The sequence below is a fragment of the Muntiacus reevesi genome, chromosome 3 (assembly GCF_963930625.1).
Source record: "Muntiacus reevesi chromosome 3, mMunRee1.1, whole genome shotgun sequence".
NCBI lineage: Eukaryota > Metazoa > Chordata > Mammalia > Artiodactyla > Cervidae > Muntiacus > Muntiacus reevesi.
This window is the reverse complement of record NC_089251.1, coordinates 202,292,729-202,298,728: the sequence shown is the minus strand read 5'-3', so window position 1 is coordinate 202,298,728 and position 6,000 is coordinate 202,292,729. Positions and strand designations below refer to the sequence as shown.

General features: G+C 47.5%; 1 pseudogene; it reads right to left on the bottom strand.

Annotated features, from left to right (window-relative positions):
• Nucleotides 1-4,871: 4,871 nt before the first annotated feature.
• LOC136163393 (aldo-keto reductase family 1 member B1-like) lies at nt 4,872-5,787 on the bottom strand (annotated as a pseudogene).
• Between the last annotated feature and the right edge of the window lie 213 nt (nt 5,788-6,000).

Here is a 6,000-nt window from a genome sequence, read left to right as displayed (position 1 = left end):
ATTCCCTCCCTCAGAGGGCTCACACTGGGGTGGGTGGGTGTGCCCCAAACTACTCCTTCCTCTTTATAAGGCATTCACAAAGACCACAAGTCCTCCAAACTTAGCACTGAAGGTCACCTCTTACTGTGACAAGACTCCATGTCCTGCATGGAGTAGGCCTGCCCTCTGCTGCATGAAAGGGCCAGAGCAAAAGGAAGGGGCACAAGATGGGTGCAGATGGCTGGCCCACCACCAGGTCAGTGGCAGGGCACACCAGTTAGACCACTTAACTCAGTGTTCAGGGCCCACACCTGCCCGTCAGCCTTTAGGCACTGCAGAGCCGTGGGGCCTTCTTTGAGTTCTTTGAAAAAGTGCTTTCTTCAGCTATACAATCTCCAAGGTTGACCCTGCCAGTGACTCTGAGCTAAGAAAGATTTTACTTCTATTGTTCCCCTTGATGATCACTTTGATATCAGCAACCCCCCACCATGAGGCCTTAGTGCTGCTTCCCCCGTGAAAACTGGCCAAAGGGTACACTCAGGTCCTTCTCCTAAATCCTGCCCCCATAACACAGGACAGTTACGCTTGGAGCTTCCAGCAAGAACTGGGAAAGAACTGGAAGACAATAAAGGGAGACTAAGGAGCCCAGAGCCCTGACGGTCCTGCTACAGAAACATGGCTTTCTTCCTGCTAACTTCTTTTTTTTTAAACAGTTACTACAAAATATTAGCTATATTCCCAGTGCTGTATATTATATCCTTGTAGCCTATCTTACACCCAACAGCTTATATCTCTTAATTCCTTGCCCCTATATCATGACCCCACTATCCGCTAGTAACCACTCATTTGCTCTCTCTTCAGAGAGAGCAATGAGTCTGCTTCTTTTTTGTTACATTCACCAAATTATGCTTTTTTTAGATTCCACATGTAAGTGATATCATACAGTTTTTGTCTTTATCTGTCTGATATTTCACTTAGCATAACGCCTTTCAAATCCATCCATGTCACTGCAAATGGCAATATTTCATTCTTTTTTGTGGCTGAGTAATATTCCATTGTATACATATACCACATTTTCTTTATCTGTTCATCTCTTGATGGACGCTTAGGTTGACTTCCATACCTTTCCTGCCAACTTCCTGGCCATTGTCATGGCCCTGCCTCCTGGGCGATGGCTGAGCCACCACACCAAGGCTATCAGACTCTCCTCAAGTCCAGATTCAAGAGAAGAAAGCCAGTCCCTCTCTCATTCTGCCTAATCAAGCCCAACCTCACATCTATGGCTCACTGGTGGGGACCCTGTGGGGGTGACTCCGTTACAGAAGCCCCAGCCTCTAGCAGCAGGGTGATGGCCTCCCTGCTGGACCACAACAGGGAGACAGCAGCTCAGCGCCACGCAGCAATCCCACACCCGATCAGGAGGAGCCCAGGCAGCCGCCGCAGGAGCCAGGGCTGTGGGGTGCAGTGAGGGGGCTGTCTCCCTGCGGTGGAGGAGGGGCAGCAGAGAAGGTGCGCAAGATTAACCACATGGTCCAAAGTCGGCCACAGACTGGAATAGAAGACTGGCCTAAAACTGCTCCGCTGAGTCCCCCACCCACATTGCCCAGGGAGTTCTGCTCCCTCTAAGCCCCCAAAGGGTGCTTTAGTAGCTGTTTCCCTATGAAGTCAAATGTGTATGCAGAGTTTCCTAATAAAATGCAAAGGCTGTCTGAGGCACTCCAGCCCCTCATTTGGCTCTGAGGTGTAATTAATACATAAATTAAGCTCCTACAGACTCACAAATGCCCAGAGAAAAAAAAAGAAAAGAAAAATATAATTAGCTTGCCCATATGACTCAATCTGTCAGCTCTGAGCTAACGCCACATAACAGATCTTGAGGGCTTCAATCCAGCGCTGCTCCTGCCCTGCCCTGGGGAGGTGGGGTTTTTATGGCGCCTGTAGAGAGCCAGGGGTCTGGGCGTGGGCATCCCAGCCAGCAGAGGGCGATGGGTGCAGGCGCTGCAGGCTGGGAGCCAGGGCAAGCAGGGAGCATCCAGGGGTCTGCAGAAGTGGCCCCAGGAGATGGCGAGGGGTGGCGGGGTCAGCCCCAGGGGGCCAGTCTGTGCACTGTCCAGCCGTGTCCTTCTCTGGGCAGAACTTGCAGCAGGGGCAAGGGGAACCGAGGATTGTACTGAATCTAAGACTCATCTGTCTCTTCTACCCTGTCATCTCTGTCACATACCATCTACAAGAAGAGAAACACTGGGAAGGGAAGCAGAAGCTGGAGAGGAGAAAGGAGCCGTGACCGTAGTTGATAACCACACACGTGATTGTGTGCCATCAAGGGCTTTCTCATAAAGGGTGCCGCTGGCGAGTCAGCACTCTGGGAGAAGGACAAACAAATAGGTTTTTTTCCTTCCACACATTATTTATATTACAAAATCAATATGCGTTTGTTTAAAAAAACATTTCAATAAGAGGATGAAGTAAAAAGTACCCCTAAACATTTCTCCCCCGACTCTCAATCCCTGGGGGATTATATCATTAATAATTTATCCTGTTATTGTGTATTCTTTCTCAGTGCATTAATATTTGGAGCAATAATTACTAAAAGGGAGATGTTGCCGTGCGTGTGGTTTGGCGACTTATGGACTCTTCACAGTTGTGCTAGTGCTCAGCCGCTGAGTCGTGTCTGACTCTTTGTGGCCCCGCGGACTGCAGACTGCCAGGCTTCTCTGCCCATGGAATTTTCTGGACACAAATACTGGAGTGGGTTGCTGCTTCCTCCTCTAGGGGATCTTCCCAACCCAAGGATCGAATCCTCATCTCTTACATCTCCTGCATCAGCAGGTGAATTCACTACCACTAGCGCCATCTGGAAAGCCCTGACTCACAATCACCTGCACCGTATTGTGTACACAAAGCTCTGTCTTACTGTTTTCAGTGGATTCACAGCTGCCTGCACATGAAACAATTTATATATTTTTATCACTTCATTTATGTAGTCTTCTATTAATGGGTTTTTGGCTTATTTCTAAAACTAAACTTTTTGACTTATAGAAATAATGCTGTGGAGATATTTGGTGATGATGTTATTTTTCTTAAATTTTTTTTTGCATAAACACATTTTTTGTTTGAGGCAAAGAAAAGTCTAGCTGAAAGAATTACAGTTCCAGGCAATCAAGGCCCAGCTGTTAGAGGCACTATTCTGATTTTGTAAATTCAATTTCAGTTCAGTTCAGTCACTCAGTCATGTCCAGCTCTTTGTGACCCCATGGACCACAGCACGCCAGGCCTCCCTGTCCATCACCAACTCCCGGAGTTTACTCAAACTCATGTCCATTGAGTCGGTGATTCCATCCAACCATCTCATCCTCTGTCATCTCCTTCTCCTCCTGCCTTCAATCCTTCCCAGCATCAGGGTCTTTTCAAATGAATCAGCTCTTAACATCAGGTGACCAAAGATTGAAGTTTCAGCTTCAACATCAACATCAGCCCTTCCAATGAACACTAAGGACTGATCTCCTTTAGGATTGACTGGTTGGATCTCCTTGCAGCCCAAAGGACTCTCAATAGTCCTCTCCAACACCACAGTTAAAAAGCATCAATTCTTTGGCGCTCAGCTCTCTTTACAGTCCAACTCTCACATCCATACATGACTACTGGAGAAACCATAGCCTTGACTAGACAGACTTTTGTTGGCAAAGAAATATCTCTGCTTTTTAATGTGCTGCCTAGATTGGTCATAACTTTCCTTCCAAGGAGTAAGCGTCTTTTAATTTCATGGCTGCAGTCACCATCTGCAGTGATTTTGGAGCCCAAAAAAATAGGCAGCCACTGTTTTCACTGTTTCTCCATCTATTTGCCATGAAGTGATGGGACCAGATGCTATGATCTTAGTTTCCTGAATGTTGAGCTTTAAGCCAAATTTTTCACTCTCCTCTTTCACTTTCATCAAGAGGCTCTTTAGTTCTTTTCGCTTTCTGCCATAAGGGTGGTATCATCTGCATATCTGAGGTTATTGATATTTCACCCGGCAATCTTGATTCCAACTTGTGCTTCATCCAGCCCAGCGTTTCTCATGATGTAGTCTGCATATAAGTTAAATAAGCAGGGTGACAATATATAGTCTTGACATTCTCCTTTTCCTATTTGGAACCAGCCTGTTGTTCCATGTCCAGTACTAACTGTTGCTTCCTGACCTGCATACAGATTTCTCAAGAGGCAGGTCAGGTGGTCTGGTATTCCCACCTCTTTCAGAATTTTCCACAGTTTATTGTGATCCACACAGTCAAAGGCTTTGGCATAGTCACTAAAGCAGAAATAGATGTTTTTCTGGAACTCTCTTGCTTTTTCGATGATCCAGCAGATGTTGGCAATTTGATCTCTGGTTCCTCTGCCTTTTCTAAAACCAGCTTGAACATCTGGAAGTTCACAGTTCATGAATTGCTGAAGCCTGGCTTGGAGAATTTTGAGAATTACTTTGCTAGCGTGTGAGAAGAGTGCAATTATGTGGTAGTTTTAGCATTCTTTGGCATTGCCTTTCTTTGGGATTGGAATGAAAGCTGACCTTTTCCAGTCCTGTGGCCACTGCTGAGTTTTCCAAATTTGCTGGCATATTAAGTGCAACACTTTCACAGCACATGCAAATTAGTATTTGGGTTGGGTTAGTATTTGGGTTGTGTGTTCCCCAACTGGACAAGAAGGGCAAAGGAAAACTAAAGAGACTCCTAATCTATTGAGTCTGCTCTTTGGACCCAACACCAAGCTGGCTGAGCCCTCGCTGGTTCGTCTGGAAGTCGGTGACCCACCACTGAGGGACATGGGCCAAATTACGCTACACACAAAAAGAGTGGGATGGGAGACAGCATGTCACCTGGGCAAGGGCAGGCACCTACAGCTTCAAAACGCCTTCAAAACTCCTGGTGAAAGGGGTGATCCCTGTGGGAGGCGCAGCTCACCAAGGCACAGGCCCTGCAGTCCCTGTCGTAGCTGAGCAAGGGGGTCATATCCTCCTTGTTCAGCTCAAAGTCAAAGATCTGGAAGTTCTCAGCAGTGCATTCAAGTGTCACCGACTTGGGGATCACAATCAAGTTCCTCTGCATGGGGAATCAGATCAGCACCTGGGCAGTGGCTTTGATCCTGGGATCCTCCGGTATGGAAGGGTCTTCAGGCTTGGCCCAAGAGCCTGTCAGGAGAGCCGAGGGGACCACAGGCAGTCACCACGATGCTTTTGGAGTTGCAATAGTGGATTAACTTCTCCTGAGTGAGGTATGGGTGGCACTTGATCTGGTTAGCCACCGACTTGTATTTTAAGCCAGGTTTGTTTAAGATCTTCTCCACTTGGAGATGGTTAAAGTTGGAGGCTCCAATAGCTTTCACCAGCCCTGTGTCCACCAGCTTTTCCATGGCTGTTCCAGGTATCCACGAAATCTTTCTCACTGGGAATCACATTGCGGCCCTCATCCAATGAGAAGAGTCTTTCCCAGGCTTGAAGCCCGTGGGCCAGTGGATGAGGTAGAGGTCCAGATAGTCCAGCTTCAGCTTCTGGCAGGCACCTTTCACCAGGTCCTTGTTGTGAAATATGCACCACAGCTTGCTGACGATGAAAAAGTCCTCATGCTTCATGACCTTCTCCTGGAGCTTTGCCTGGAGGGCCAACCCCACCTTGTTCTCATTCTGGTACACGTGGGTGCAGTCAATGTGATGGTACCCAAGGTCAACTGCCACCTTCACAGCCTCCATCACTTTGCCTGGAGGGGACTTCCAGGTGCCCAGCCCCAAGATGGGCATCTTTGTGCCAGTGTAGAGCACAATGTGGTTGGCCATTACTGCTGAGATCCACTGACTGGGATCAGAGGACCATCGTACATATTTTTTAATAATTTTATTTATTTTGCTGTTGTTGTTTAGGTGCTCAGTCATGTTTGACTCTTTGTGACCCCATGGGCTGCAACACACCAGGCTTCCAGGTCCTTCACCATCTCCAGAGCTTGCTCAAACTCATGTCCATTGAATCGGTGATGCCATCCAATCATCTTG